The sequence below is a fragment of the Camellia sinensis genome, chromosome 11 (assembly GCF_055761805.1).
Source record: "Camellia sinensis isolate YWXY chromosome 11, ASM5576180v1, whole genome shotgun sequence".
NCBI lineage: Eukaryota > Viridiplantae > Streptophyta > Magnoliopsida > Ericales > Theaceae > Camellia > Camellia sinensis.
Window position 1 is genome coordinate 123,121,671 of NC_138971.1, and position 17,423 is coordinate 123,139,093.

The 17,423-nt window shown below is 34.7% G+C and overlaps 1 long non-coding RNA gene across 1 annotated transcript; it reads right to left on the reverse strand.

The window, feature by feature from the left end:
• Positions 1–880: 880 nt before the first annotated feature.
• LOC145803233 (uncharacterized) lies at positions 881–2,394 on the reverse strand. The gene is made up of 3 exons (XR_014345359.1): positions 2,022–2,394; positions 1,388–1,461; positions 881–982 (listed from the first exon to the last, which is right to left on the reverse strand). It is a non-coding gene; the product is annotated as an uncharacterized LOC145803233 (long non-coding RNA).
• Positions 2,395–17,423: the final 15,029 nt, after the last annotated feature.

Consider the following 17,423-nt stretch of genomic DNA (forward strand, 5'->3'; position numbering starts at 1 on the left):
CAAATGAATTTTGTAAAATTACTCAGGCATAATTTTGTAAGAATATGTCGGGTGGATAACAAAGTTCTTGGTGCTTGGATGGGTTTAATTAATTGTGTAGAATGGAATTAAAATGTATGTACATAATCTTGAAGCCTCAAGATTCTAAATGACCCACAAAGAATTGAAGAACTGAAGAAAAACCTCAGTTGAGGTTGAGCATAAAGAACTGAGATTGAGCTAATTCATGTGTAGCAACAATGCTGTACAATTCTGTCCACAACTTTCAGGACCAAAGAGAGAGAGAGCAAATACTACACACCCAAAAAAATTTCCTATAAAAGAGCAATATTATGGTTGAGATTAATTGCAAGTGTGAATCCCACAACAAAGACTTATATTACAACACACATCAATGAGAACAATTGAGACTAACTACTTCAGACTTCAATGAGAATAGCTCACAAACACATAGTTATAGATGTTCATCATAATTGCGATAAATTTACCATTTTCCTTTTGTCAATTTACCATCATAACTGCCATTTGAAAACAAAAAATATCAAAACCTCAGCTGTATTTTAAATTTCAATTGAATTTTGTTTAATTGTGAAGTTTCATTGACAAAGTGGTAGTGGTGCATTGGCAGTGAAAAGACAGGGGTAGTGTCTACATGGACAAAACCCCAAATTCAAAGAAAGAGAAATCAAAGAAATTTGGAACAAAGAGGGAATAGGAAGATCAAAAACATAACAACAATTAAACCTTGATAAACAATCAAACCATTATAGACTAATGTATTCAAATCTATCCAGAAATTGAAATCAAAGACAATCAAACCATTATAGATTGATGTATTCAAATCAGAGACATGGGTAGTATTGCATGAGAGAGAAAGAGAGACTGACCTCACCTGGGAAGGTCCTGTTCTCTTTCTTAATGCTAGGTCCTGTTCTCTGCTGTCATTTTGTTCTTTATAGCTATCTAAACTGTCGATCAACAACTGCAAAACATATCTGTCACATGAGTTGAAGAATTGCCACTTTTTACTTTCATCTCATAACTACCTCTTTATGCCTTTAATTGGAAAAAAATTAACTGGGGAAAAAAAAATTACAACAGGAATTTGAGCATAAAAAGGAACACTATAAAATGATAATTCTATTTAATCAAAAATAGAAATTTAGAAAGTTTAATATACAGATTTATATGGGAATCCAACTACTAACCATACCTACTATAGTGGTGCATTGGCAGTGAAAAGACATGGGTAGTGTCTACATGGATAAAACCCCAAATTCAAAGAAAGAGAAATCAGTAGGGAAAAAAATGAAGAAGTGTTTTGCCCCAAACTCAAACCACAATGTGAGTTGTGCCGCCAAATAAACCTTGGAGTTGGAACACATACCTGAGTCCCAGTGGCATAAGTCTGTCTGATAAATCATCATCAAGAGAAGTGTTTTGCCCAGGCTCAGTTTCTCCCTGTATTCCAGTCAGTCAAATTTGGCTATCAAGTGGTATCCAGAAAATGCACAACATCATTTGGCTAATAGGCAAGATAAACATCATTTTTGGAGTATGTCAATAGACTAAACGATAAAGATACCGATGACAATAGGTGTAGGCACACATCTTGTACAACTGATTGGCTATTTGCACTCTCACAAATAAAATTTCCTCCATATGCCATGCAACATCAAGTAATAACCCTAGTATATACTGTTATACAGTATGTTTTAGACTGTGAAACTATCAACCTGATGAAAAATACTTCACATCCACCTTGAAGACTGCAAGTCCAGCTGGGAATTGTCACTGAAGTCCCAAAATTTTGTATGATCAAGACAGAAACTGATGACAGATCATATATTAACGGACCCAGGGAAAGGGCTACAAATGTATATATAGTGCATAGCTCTAAAAAAATAGTAATAATAATACAAAGCAAACTTTGTATATAGCAAACAGGTCTGGTCAAAGCTACCACTCGCTTGTAGCATAAAGAGCACAATTTAAAAATCAAATAAGCTTGAAATGCTAACCTAAGGAGACCATCTTGTACTTATGGGCATTCCAGCCAAATTTACAACAGCATTTGAACCTTGAATACAGTCTTTCCACTTTGGCTCCTCTGCAATCACAATTCCTGCAAAGTCCCTGACTATAATTGCAAGGACACAGAAGAAGGAAATGATGAGAATCAAGCAATAATTCCAGCTATAAGAAGAAATACAAACACAAAAAAAAAAAAAAAAAAAAAAAAAAAAAAAAAACTTAGTTATTGTGTTAACACAAAAAATAACAGTTTTAAAACTTTAAAAATAAATAAAAGAAAATCTTTATGTGGTGGAACTTGAGAAATAACACACTGCAATGCAAGATAAATGAGACCAAATGTACTCTGCCTACAGCAAAATCAGATGTTAGTATATGACATTAGTGATCTAGATCTCCGCTTTTATTTATTTATATTTGGACGGGTGGTGTTCATCCATCACAACGTAATCAGTTCGTCAACTGTGTCTCTGGTTTCTTGCTCTAACCCAATATGTGCTTCTGTAGTTCAAGCTGCAACTGCTGAATGCTCTTCACAGAGTAATCAGTGTGGTGACTCTTTTCAGTATGGAGATGGAAGAGGGACATCTGGTTATTATTTAACTGATTTGCTGTATTTAAAACTTTTACACAAATATGGGGGCCTCTTTAGTCGCTAACTCTTCTGCTCCAACTGTTTTTGGGCAAGTTGTTAATGTTAATACTGTTTGACACACAGAAAGTCCTTAATTTTTACCAAATATTACCAAAAATGTTCTTAGGTCATAATAAATGAAGTTAAACATTGATATAAAACTAAAACTAAAAATCAATCAAGCTAAACATTAAATCAATCATTTACTACAAAAGCAGACAACCCATATGAGAATCAAGCTAAACATTGATATAAAACTAAAAAAACCAAAATCAAAGATCTAACAAAACATAACACACCAATTCCCAATTCAAATGAATTGATTGAGCTAGGATACCAAAACAGAGAGGGAGAAACACAGAATCAAAGAGAGATCAGAGTCAATGAACACTCACTCGAACCCACTTGTTTGACTCTTATGGACATATTGTCAAACGGATGGTGTGCGAAATTTGTGAATGCAATAACAAACATCAAGACAATACAGAAACATAAAAATCTAATATCAAAATCTCTACATAGAAAAAAAGAAACAAATTGCAAACCAGAAAATCATGTACGTCGGTTTGAGAGCTGATATCACATAAAATATATATGGTTTTATAGAATCGGTCATCGACTCACCGCCATAGAAAGCTCTGTAGCCAGATGATCTAGAAGTTATACTCGGCACACTTTGCAGATTTCTTTTCCAGCAGACGTGATCGACCTTCAATTTTCTTACAGCAACAACGCCGAGAAATCCCATGTTTGCTGCAGGAACACATGGCATGGAAAACAAAATCCCCTGCTGTTCGAAGTCTCCGACGAAGTCTCCAAAAACTCCACCCACGGCTTCGATTTTCACCTCCTCTCTCTCTGTCTCTTGCAGTTAGGGATTTTTGAACGTGAGAAAATAAAACACTGAGAATAAAAAAAACAGAGGAATATCTGCATTCCAAAGGTAATAAAAGTGAACAGTTGTCGGTGTTGCAATGGCGGTGGTCGTTGCAAGGAGAGGTGGTCAGTGGTTGGTGGTCGCGATGTGTGTAGGAGAGAGAGTAGCGTCTGAAAGTATGAAAGAGATAGGAGCAACAGAGGAAAGTTGAGGGGAGAGATAGAGAGAGAGGGAAAAGGTTCTGTTCAAGAAGAAGAACAAAGGGGGAGAGAGAGAGAGAGAGAAGAGAGGGAATGGGGGAGGAGACGTGGGTAGGTGGAAGGCTGAGGGGAACAAATGTTTGGGCGGGAATGAAAGTCATCTCAACCATTGGCATTTAAAAGAATTGATCTGAGCCATTCAAATAAAATGTATGTGTGATACATTTTGTATATTTTCAAAAACTTTCTTGGTATATTATATAGATATATAAGAAAATTTCCTATTGTGCGATGCAACTCTATTATAAAATTATATAATTTTTTTTAAAAATACATAAATAATCTCATAAAAATATATAAATTAAACACAAATTAACATAAGTCTTAAACTTTTACAAATTTATATAAATTTATATTCAACTTACATATTTTTATAAGATTGCTTATATAAATTTGTAGTCGAACTGCATATCGATACATTTCCTATGTATATATACTAGCGTATGCCCGTGTCTGAAGACACGGTATAAATAATGCTAAGATTAAAATATAATTGTAATCTCAATACTATTTAAATTTATTTTTTAATTTGATAAATTCACAAATTTATTATAAAATTTTAGAGTTCTCATAAAACTCTTCACGAAAATTCGTTTTTGCTTATACAATATATAGCTAGATAGATATATGTACCTAGCATACATATAATTTTCATGGGCATACATACAATAATGCTTTTACTTATATAATTATATGGAAATTATATGTATGCCTGTAATGTCCTAGTATATTACGGACATACATATATTGTATGAAAATATGTGTAAAATATATTGAACAAAAAGTAAAAAATAGAAAAACAAACAAAAAGAGAAAAAAATAAAAATGGGAGAAAATAAAAAAATAAAATGAAAAGAGGGAGGAAGAAAGGTGGGATCATGGGATCATGGAAAAATGGGTGAAAAAATGAAAAAGTAAGAGAGAGAAGCGGGAAAATAGAAAATTGACATGTAAGACATTTTTTGAAAAATATATTTCAGCCATTGTTTTATAATTTAAATAGATCTAAGCCATCCAAATGTCATAGTAGGACAAAAATATGTTGAAGATTCAAAATCTGTCTTGCTTTATTAAAATACTAGCGTATGCCCGTGCCTGAAAGCACGGTATAAATAATGCTAAGATTAGAATATAATTGTAATACCAATACTATTTAAATTTATTTTTTAACTTGATAAATTCACAAATTTATTATAAAATTTTGGAGTCCTCATAAAACACTTCACGAAAACTGGTTTTTGCTTATACAATATATAGCTAGATAGATATATGTACCTAGCATACATACAATTTTCACGGGTATACATACAATAATGCTTTTGCTTATATAATTATATGAAATTGTATGTATGCCTGTAATGTCCTAGTGTATTATGGGCATACATATATTGTATGGAAATATGTGTAAAATATATTGAAGAAAAAGTAGAAAATAGAAAAATAAACAAAAAGAGAAAAAAAATAAAAATGGGATAAAATAAAAAAATAAAATGAAAAGAGAGAGGAAGGAAGGTCGGATCGTGAGATTATGGAAGAATGAGTGAGAAAATGAAAAAGTAAGAGAGAGAAGCGGGAAAATAGAAAATGTACATATAGGACATTTTTTGAAAAATATATCTCAGCCATTGTTTTATAATTTAAACAGATCTAAGCCATCCAAATGTCATTGTAGGACAAAAATATGTTGAAGATTCAAAAACTGTCTTGCTTTATTAAAATATGTTGAAGATTCTTATGAAATCTAAATTTATGAAGTTTATCATGTATTCAATATATTTAAAAATAATAATTAATTGTTCAAATTCATTGATTTGTGGACTGTAAAATTCATTAATTTAATCTCCACAACACAGAGTAAAATTTGGTTCCTAATTCTGGGATCGCTGACTTTTCTATATAATATGAATAAAAAATAAGTGAACAAAAAGGAGAAAAAAAAAACAAATAGAGAGAAAAATAAAAATGAGAGAAAATAAAAAAAATAAAAAGAAAAGAAAGAGGAAGGTGGGATCATGAGATCATAGAAAGATGGGTAAGAAAATGAAAAAGTAAGAGAGAGAAGTGAGAAAATATAAAATATACATATAGGATATTTTTTGAAAAATATATCTCAACTGTTGCTTTATAAATTGAATAGATCCGAACTATTCAAATGTCCTAGTAGGACAAATGTGTGTAGGATAAATTCAAAAACTGTCATACTTTATTATATAGATGTTGAAGATTCATGTAAAATCTAAATTTATGAAATCTATCATGTATTCAATATATTTAAAAATAATAATTAATTGTTCAAATTCATTTAATTTGTGGACAATAAAATTCATTAATTTAATCTCCACTACACAGAATAAAATCTAGTTCATAATTCTGGGATCATAGATTTTTCCATGTAATATGAATAAAAAATAAGTGTACAAAAAGGAGAAAATAAAAAAAAAAAAAATAGAGAGAAAAATAAAAATGGGAGAAAATAAAAAAAAAAAAAAGGAAAAAGAAAAGAGAGAGAAAGGTGGAATGATGAGATCATAGAAGGAAGAGTGAGAAAAGGATGAGTGAGAAAAGGAAAAAGTAAGAGAGAGAAGCGGGAAAATAAAAAATGTACATGTAGGATATTTTTCGAAAAATATATTTCAGCCGTTGTTTTATAAATTGAATAGATCTGAGCTGTTCAAACGTCCTAGTAGGACAAATGCGTGTAGGAAAAATTCAAAAACCGCCCTGCTTTTAATATATATATGTGGAAGATTCATATGAGATCTAAATTTATGATATCTATCATGTATTCAATATATTAAAAAATAACAATTAATTGTTCAAATTCATTTAATTTGTGGACTGTAAAATTCATTAATTTAATCTCCATCACACAGAGTAAAATCTGGTTCCTAATTTTGGGATTGTAGACTTTTCTATATAATATGAATAAAAAATAAGTGAACAAAAAGGAGAAAAATAAAAAATAAAAAAAAACAAATAGAGAGAAAAATAAAAATGAGAGATAATAAAAAAAGAAAAAGAAAGAGGAAGGTGGGATCATGAGATCATAGAAGGATAGGTGAGAAAAGGAAAAAGTAAAAGAGAAAATATATCTCAGCAATTGTTTTATAAATTGAATAGATCTGAACTGTTCAAATGTCCTAGTAGGACAAATGTGTATAGGACATATTCAAGAACCGTCCTTCTTTATTATATAGATGTTGAAGATTCATATGAGATCTAAATTTATAAAGTCTATCATGTATTCAATATATTTAAAAATAATAATTAATTGTTCAAATTCATTTAATTTGTGAACTGTAAAATTCATTAATTAATCTCCACTACACAAAGTAAAATCTGGTTTCTAATTCTGGGATTACAGACTTTTCCATATAATATGAATAAAAAATAAGTGAAGAAAAAGGAGAAAAAAAAAATAGAGAGAAAAATAAAAATGAGAGAAAATAAAAAAAAATAAAAAGAAAAGAAAGAGGAAAGGTGGGATCATGAGATCATAGAAGGATGAGTGAGAAAAGGAAAAAGTAAGAGAGAGAAGTAGGAAAATAGAAAATGTACATGTGAGATATTTTTTGAAAAATATATCTCAACCATTGTTTTATAAATTGAATAGATTTGAGCTGTTCAAATGTCCTAGTAGGACAAATGTGTGTAGGACAAATTCAAGAACTGTCCTTCTTTATTATATAGATGTTGAAGATTCTTTTGAAATCTAAATTTATGAAGTCTATCATATATCCAATATATTTAAAAATAATAATTAATTGTTCAAATTCATTAATTTGTGGACTGTAAAATTCATTAATTAATCTCCACTACACAGAGTAAAATCTGGTTCCTAATTCTGGGGTCGCAGACTTTTCCATATAATATGAATAAAAAATAAGTGAACAAAAAGTAGAAAATAAAAAAATAAAAAATAAAAACAAATAGAGAGAAAAATAAAAATGAGAGAAAATAAAAAAAATAAAAAGAAAAGAAAGAGGAAGGTGGGATCATGAGATCATAGAAAGATGAGTGAGAAAAGGAAAAGGTAAGAGAGATAAGTGAGAAAATAGAAAATGTACATGTAGGATATTTTTTGAAAAATATATCTCAGCCATTGTTTTATAAATTGAATAGATCTGAATTGTTCAAATGGCCTAGTAGGACAAATGTGTGTAGAACAAATTCAAAAACCGTCCTACTTTATTATATAGATGTTGAAGATTCATATGAGATCTAAATTTATGAAGCCTATCATGTATTTAATATATTTAAAAATAATAATTAATTGTTCAAATTCATTTAATTTGTGGACAATAAAATTCATTAATTTAATTTCCACTACATAGAGTAAAATATGGTTCTTAATTCTAGGATCGCAGACTTTTTCATATAATATAAATAAAAAATAAAGTGAACAAAAAGGAGAAAGAAAAAAACAAATAGAGAGAAAAATAAAAATTGGAGAAAATAAAAAAAAATAAAAAGAAAAGAGAGAGAAAGGTGGAATCATGAGATCATAGAATGATGGGTGAGAAAAGGAAAAAGTAAGAGAGAGAAGCGAGAAAATAAAAAATATACTTGTAGGATATTTTTCGAAAAATATATCTCAGCCGTTATTTTATAAATTGAATAGATCCGAGCTGTTCAAATGTCCAAGTAAGACAAATGTATGTAGGACAAATTCAAAAATTGTCCTGCTTTTAATATATAGATGTTGAAGATTCATATGAGATCTAAATTTATGATATCTATCATGTATTCAATATATTTAAAAATAATAATTAATTGTTTAAATTCATTTAATTTGTGGACTGTAAAATTCATTAATTTAATCTCCATTACCCAGAGTAAAATCTAGTTCATAATTCTGGGATTGCAAACTTTTCTATATAATATGAATAAAAAAAAAGTGAACAAAAAGGAGAAAAAAAAAAACAAATAGAGAGAAAAATAAAAAAGAGAGAAAATAAAAAAATAAAAAGAAAAGAAAAGAAAGAGAAAGGTAGGATCATGAGATCATAGAAGGATGGGTGAGAAAAGAAAAAAGTAAGAGAGAGAAGCGGGAAAATAGAAAATTTGCATGTAAGATATTTAAAAAAAATATATATCTCAGTCGTTGTTTTATAAATTAAATAGATCTGAGCTGTTCAAATGTCCTAGTAGGACAAATGTGTGTAGGACAAATTTAAAAACCGTTCTGCTTTATTATATAGATGTTGAAGATTCATATGAGATCTAAATTTGTGAAATCTATCATGTATTCAATATATTTAAAAATAATAATTAATTGTTCAAATTCATTTAATTTGTGGACTGTAAAATTCATTAATTTAATCTCCACTACACAGAGTAAAGTCTGGTTTCTAATATGGGATTGCAGATTTTTCCATATAATATGAATAAAAAAATAAGTGAATAAAAAGGAGAAAATAAAAAAAATAAAAAAACAAATAGAGAGAATAATAAAAATGAGAGAAAATAAAAAAAATAAAAAGAAAAAAAAGAGGAAAGTTAGGATCATGAAATCATAGAAGGATGATTGAGAAAAGGAAAAAGTAAGAGAGAGAAGCGGGAAAATAGAAAATGTACATGTGAGTATATCTCAGCCATTGTTTTATAAATTGAATAGATCTAAACTGTTCAAATGTCCTAGTAGGACAAATGTGTGTAGGACAAATTTAAGAACCGTCCTTCTTTATTACATAGATGTTGAAGATTCATATGAGATCTAAATTTATAAAGTCTATCATGTATTCAATATATTTAAAAATAATAATTAATTGTTCAAATTCATTTAGTTTGTGGACTGTAAAATTAATTAATTAATCTCCACTACACAGAGTAAAATCTGGTTCCTAATTTTTGGATCGCAGACTTTTCCATATAATATGAATAAAAAATAAGTGAACAAAAAGGAGAAAATAAAAAAAAAAACAAATAGAGAGTAAAATAAAAATGAGAGAAAATAGAAAAAAATAAAAAGAAAAGAGAGAAGAAGGTGGGATCATGAAATCATAGAAGGATGAGTGAGAAAATGAAAAAGTAAGACAGAGAAGCAGGAAAGTAAAAAATGTACATATAAAATATTTTTAAAAAAATATATCACGACTATTATTTTATAAATTAAATAGATCTGAGCCGTTCAAATATTTTAATAGAACAAACATATATAAGACAAATTCAAAAACCGGTCTGCTTTATTATATAAATATATATCACTAGAGGACCCATTCTCCACAACCCACAATATGTATGGCAGAGGAACATTATGGAAGAAGCGTGAGGGCACTACTCACTTTTGGCCCTGTTTGTTTTGGGAGATAGAATGGAGGGGATTGATAGAGAGGAGATTAATAGTGAGGGGATTGATAGTGAGGAATTGTTAAATTATTTTTATATAAAATAATAAAACAAATAAAAAAATATAAAAAATTAAAAATTATATTTTAAAAAAAATTTCCCATATATAAAAAATAAAAAAAATAAAATTTTTTTTAATCCCCTCACTATTTTTCTAATACCATCTCTATCTCCTCCTTATCAATCCCCTCTCCAAGGGTATTAGTAATACCAAGGGACTAATAGTCCCAAGGCCTTCTCTCAAAACAAACAAGGCTATTACTAATACCTTGGTATTAGCAATCCCAATACCCTCTCTTTCACCCAAAACAAACGGGGTCTTTAAGTCTAATTGCAAAACGTGTTATATTATAGTCTATTCATCGACCACGTTTACAATTTATTATTTTAAAATTATAAAAAACATGCTTATATTTATTTTAGATAAAAATAAAAATAAAAAATATATTTAGTACGAGAGTTTTTGATAGCATGATTCAGTATTTAAAATTTAACTGATTAAGTAATAATCAATTAAGTTTGTTTAATAATTATAATTGATATCACTTAAAAACTTAAATGCCTCATAAAATGTAGGCTAAAACTTAAAAAAAAAATTTAAATCATATAAAATTTACTTAATTTTGATTGAATTTACAAATATTAAACATTAATATCGATATAAACTAAACTCACTACCGCCACCACTATCACCATACCATCACCACCGCCACCGCTACCGCCACTACTACCGCTACCACAATCACCATCATCATGTTATCACCACTACCGCCGCTACCACCACCACCACTACTATCATCTTCATCACTATTATCATTATTACCATGAACATTACAATCATTTTACTACAACTATCATCGCTACCACCATCACCATGCTATCGCTACCACCACCACCACTATGCCACTGATACCGCTACCACCATCACCGCCGCCATCATGCTTAGCGTGCCTCTCTTTCTCTCAATTGATCAAATTTTTGCAAAACCCGAGGAATTCCTTCCCATTTGTTTTCACCGCAGTGTTAGAAAAAGTTTTGAAAAGCTTAGGTCAATACAATGATTTCAAGGCACAGAAGAGCAGGCAAAAAGTACTGCCGTTTCATTCAAATTTTTGGCACAACCGGCACAAGGCAGAAGCAAGCACAAAAGCATGAAAAACCACTGCTGTTCATTCAAATCTGTTAGCATTACTGGCTCCAAGGCAGAAACAGACTCAAAAGAAAATGAAAAGACAAACACAAAACAAGAAAGTGATGTCCGAGGTAACACCCCTGAAATCACCCGACTCTAACAAAACAGGACTGACTCGATACAACAAGACAGACCCTTAATCAAAAAGACTGACTCAAAACAAAGAGACAGACTCAAAACAAAACCACAGAACTGACTCAACACCCAAGTCAGAAGCTACAAAAACCAGCATTCGCAAATGCTCAAAACAGTGCGTGCCACACGCCACATCTGGAGTAAACCGAGTGCCGCCCGCAGGTGGTTCATCTCCTGATCACATATTCACACTATCTTCTAGGTTCATTGATCCAGTGGCGATAGACTTTGTAGGACCTGGTGCGGCAATGACCCTGTTGTCAAACAGATCTTGTACATCATGGCGTAGACGAAAACAACTGTCGGTGTCATGACCAGTTTGTTGATGGTAGGCACAGTATTTAGTTTGGTCATGCTTTGCAGGGATAGGATCGGGTAGGGGCCGTTGTTCCAACGGTTTCAAATGTCCTTTCCGGAGTAAGACCTCTAAAGCCTTTGACAAAGGCATATGAAGTGGGGTGAAAACCCTCTTGACTCGAGGTGGATATTTGGTTTTTTGTGAGCTACTTCCAGACGCACCGGTGAATGGGGTAGCTGTTTTTGATGCGGTGGTGGTAACCATGCCCACTTCAGAAGATCTTGCAGCTGTATCACCACTGGTGGTCACATTCGAACTGCGGGAAAACGCCTTCCTAGGCTGCTCCTTCTCCTGGTCAAGAAAGCCCTGCTTCATAGCGTCCTCGATCTGTACTCCCATTTCATGTAAGTCTGAAAAGGTGGGGAAGGGGAGAACGATCATTTTCTGCATAAGCTTGGGCTGGAGATTGCGCACAATCATCCGAATTTGATCTTTGTCAGTGGGCCTAAGGGTCATCATCGAGGCCTTGGCCCTCCAGCGGGCTACGAAATCAGAAAAACTCTCCTTAGGCTCTTGTCTTGTTGTCTCAAGATCACGGGTTGTGACCTCGATTTGCGTGCTATAGGAGTACTGCGCAACGAAGGCCTCGGCCATCTCATCCCAGTTTCGTTTGACATCGTCTTCTAATTTTGCATACCAGATAGCGGCCACACCCGACAGGGTTCGGCCGAATAAAGAAAGCTTCTATAGTCTGGTGAGGCCCATTGGCCTTAATATGTCTCAAAACAGCCGTAAGTGTATTATGGGATCCCCGGATCCGTCAAAACGGTCAATATGTGGTATTTTAAAGCGGTCTGGCAGCGTCACGACCGCATCGGTATACCTATCCTCAATGTCCGGGATGGACTTGACGCCCTGAGATTTCTTGAACAGCTTTTCAAGCTTGCTCACCTTCAATGATGTGGGGTCCACCTCGGACTCAAAGGGAGAATCCGGCAGGTTGGTGGGTGTTTTGGATAATTGGGGTAGGATTGGGGGTGGAGCCGATCCTGTCGGAATGTTCGCATCTCCCTGGACATTTGGTGCCTCCTCGGGTGCTGGAACTCCTGGTGGGGGAGGGGCTTGGTACAAAGCAGATGCTTCGGTTTGCTGTTGCAGCCTGGTGATTAGCTCAGCCTGCTGGGCCATGATCGCAGCCTGCTGTTTGGCAAATTTCGTCTGGCGAGCAGCGTCTTGCTACATGAGTTTCATACTTTCTTGGAGTTGACGCATCATTTCCTCCATCCCTGCCATGTTCTGCTGTTCCGGCTGACTAACTGGTATATCTATCTCTGTGATAAAAAACTGAGGCCTTAGCCTGACTATTCACTGGTGGGGTGGATAAGGGCCATTGATCTGGTAACTACTGAATTGGTGATCTGTGCCTGACTGACCCTTTTTACCCTGTCTCTGGCAAAGGAACACCGATTGCCCTTGAATTGAATCTTTGACCTAACAAAGTCTATCAACACAAGTTCGATGAATCCGGGGGATCTCAGAGCCTTTTGAAGCTATGGTTCCAAGACTACCTTGCAAAAGAGAAAACATGCAGCATCTCAGCCTGATTTCACCAAAACAGATATGAGCAGCCGAATAACTGTGCTCTCTACTGAATTCTGCCCAAAATTCTGCCTGTAAACTGATACCCTCAGGTAAAACTGATTCCCAGATACTGATGCCCGCAGGCCTGATACCCAGACTTGCAAATTGTTACATGCATTCCTATAGGGACACACCCTAAAAACACATAGCAAGCAAGTGAGAGCCAAAACACCCCTATGGAGGTGTAGGGTTTCCCTGTCCTATTTTTTCAAGAGCTAGGGTTTCACTACGCACACAGCGGTTTCAAGCAACCTAAACTCGGGTAAGCAACCTGTTCTAGCTTAGAATGGTCACTATGGATTTCGAATATGCACTAGGTCGAATGGTCAAAAAGGGTGCCCCAGTAAAACCAGGGTTTGTGTTCCCGTCGTGGCAGAACCCGTAACCAGTCAGCCTTATGGCACACTTCGCAAAGCGAGCCTCCGACAAACTGTTCAGGAATAGCATACGGCAAACACAGTGTCCTAGGCGCACTAATGCAAATGCAATGCAAAGAAACACATAAGTGTAGTCAAAACAAGATATCATGAGTTCGAGTAAAGTTCTCTAGATCCCCAGCGGAGTCGCCAGAAACTGTAGATGTCCCCGAACGTCCCGGGAGGATGAATCCCGTGTTGTTCATTTGGGGTCACTACAGTTCAGGACTCAATGTCACGGTCCTGTATCTAATATCGCAGAGTGCAATGCAAGACCGATTAATCATCAAAGAGTCCAAATCTGGCAAATCGTTTTTGAAAACAGATTTTTTGAAAGAAGTGCCAAACATGGACTGCTTTGCCAGATACAGAGTCGCCACCTAAATATTTTATTTTGGGAAATTTAGGAAACTCTGACTCGTTGCCTAAGGCCACGTGTCCGTCATCACCAAAGTTGCCTCGGCTCGGGAACTTGGGTACGATTGGGGAAGGTCACTTCGTGAGCACCCCCGCTCGCCCGATCAAAGATCGGCCTCTACTAACCATGATATCAGGTTTTAAAAACACTATGCGTTCTTATTCCGGTTATTAGCCTAGATTTACTATATGATGCGCACAGCATACAAATATAGACTGGGTCGCCTGAATTGGAATGAAACATCTCATGTTTGTTTTAAAAAACGGTTTGCTACTCGCAAGTAGGCTAAAATGTGGATTTTTCACCCTTAGGTGGGCTTAGAAAACATAATGATTTGCCATTCTCAAGTGGGCTTAAAACTCGCAATTGACGAATTGTTCCAATTCAAATAACCCAACCTTCACCCACAGGCATTCAGGTAGTTATATCACATAAGCAATTAGTCTCATGCTAAGCATGCTATCATGGCAGTCACTCACACACATGCAAGGATGCTAAAGCAAAAAAACTTACCGAGTACTCCAAGCCAAAACAAAAGCTATGTTAGAAATCCATGCATGATCCTAACAATACAGAAATGCCTAATGCAACACATGCAAAATGCAACTAAGATAGGCTCAGCTATTCTAAGATGGCATATGAAATGCTACAGCTAACACGTATTCAACTTGGAATTGAAATACAAATGCAGTTAGTATGGTGCGCCGACCTCGGTGTATGCAAGATAGATGAATGAATGCAAACATGCTATCATACTGTATGCTAATTGAAACATGCCCTAATCTAACCATTATAAGCTGGTAAATAAAAGGGAGAAAGACGTGGGGTTGGAAGACATACATCACACTCACGCACACTTATTACAATTATGCCCTCACTCGAAGGGTCCGAAAGAATAATACAGTTCGAAATGAATAATTAAATATTACAAAACCCTAATTAATTAACAAATTAACTAGAAAAGCGATAAACTAGCATGTAAGCCTATGGACTGCCTCAGCTCTGTTTCGAATAGTGGAATGATGCATGAAAGCTTGATGCGGAAATCCATTGCGATGCCCCGATTTGCCTCTGTTCGCAATTGTTTTTGGAATATTGCACAACGCTCCGGAAGGCCACTGATTTCTGATTTACTGCAACAGAGAGCAACAAAGGGGCATGGCAAAGTATTTCATACATGTATGCATGACTACTCTTCAAGGAGTGTAGTCCTCGATCCTTGTGTCACCAATCACGCATATCGATGCATGATGGCCGAGGAGCCGAATTGCACGACTCAATATGAGATGAATGCACATGAAAACACAACAAGACCTAAACTCCATCATGGGTAATCTGGAGTGTCGGCGACAGGGAATTGAGATACGTTCCGTCACTCGGAGTACGAAACGTCCCTTGTTTCCCGTGCTCGGGCTAACTCCTATCCCAAACACAATGCAAATGAGATGGAATACACAATGCGACTAACATACAACCTAGCATACGCAATGCTATGATATGACAGATACAATGCTCGATGTAACATTGCATACATAAAACTCTAACAGGCAATCTAGCATACGCAATGCTATGAATTGAAAAGGCATACACAATGCATAATAGACTTACACCAACATGAGTGGACCTCAGCCACACTCACATCAGTAGCCGTAAGATGAAAATGGGATGACCGAAATGCGTGCACACATGCACGCAAATCGAGGATCGAACCTAAGGCATTGAATGCCACTCTACCAAAACATGACAAGGATGAAGCATGGCATTCAAACATCTAATTTTCAACACTGAAACATAATGCTAGATGGTCCCAAAACATAGAAATATGGCACCCGATGCATGAAATAAGCCCCGAAACTCGATACTAGGCACACGCATTGAACCACAAGTATACAAAGCAAGCATTATTTGATCATGAAGTCTAAAGACAAAACCAAGGCAGTCCCAAAAAAATGCACATTTATAGTTTAGAGCATGGCCAAAAGATGCTAAAATGATAGACTAAAATAGCGTGCAACATTGACTAGCAAACATAGTTTATATGGAATGTATATGAAGCAAATGAGAACTCACCAAACCAGCCAAAAACAGTGAATAAAACATGCCAAAATATGCCCAAATAATCACTGAAATGCAACCAATGCATGTAAAAATGAGGGGCTCCTTTGGAAGGCCATTCAAGGGGTTGTTAAGCACATATAAGATAGAAACTTAGCATGACAAAATAACTTTGGAAATGAGTTATGACAGCCCTAAAACTCATAAAATTGACCCTGAAATCAGTCTAGGAAACATGCCAAGAAAGGCCCCCTCAAAGGGCCTCGAATGGAATTGTTCTACACATGCATTGTAGGTATGAAATATGATCAAAAGGGCCCCGGAAAGACCTAAGGAAGACCCTAAAACCCACAAAATTGGTCCCAAAAAGTGACTTCAATGCATGAAAAATAGGGTCCTTTTGGAAGGCCCAAAAGACCCCCAAACAAGACAAGGAGAGAGGGGGTCACCCCCTCTAATTTTGGCCCTCAAAAATGCATCAAAGCCACTGAAAATCCACTGGATTTCAGTGGCTAAGAGGCCAAACCATGGCCAATGCAAGTGCTCTAATGCATAGCCTTAATCATGAAGAGATGAAGCATGCATAGGGGGAAGATGACCCCAAACAGAAATGGTACCTTAACAAAACTTGAAGAGGATGTCAAAACAAGAATTTTTCCAGTTTATATCAAATCTCAAAAATGTTCACAAGTAAGGCTAATGTATGATGCAAAAATAGGCCTACAAAGAGGGGTAAAGCATGCAAGGGTGTAGGAGGCCTCAAACAAAAAAGTGTTCTTAAACAAACATGAATAAGAGCTCAAAATAAGACTATCTTCAGTTTACACCGAGGCTCGAAAATGCTTGCAAATGGAGCTAAGGTATAGGGCAAATAATGCAAAAATTGGGGAAATGAGGACTTACCCTTGAAGAGCCGACCTCTAGCAGTTTTTGGACCAAGTTGATGAGCTTCCAACCTCTGCAAATGGCTTCCAAGGTACTGGAATGGATGATGGAGGTGTGGTGCTAAGGGTTGTAGTGTAAATGGACCAAGGAAGTTAGGGTTTTGGAGCTTGGAATAGTAGCAATGGAGGTGGGAGGTTATGTGCCTTGGCCAAAAATGTCTAACCTAAGAT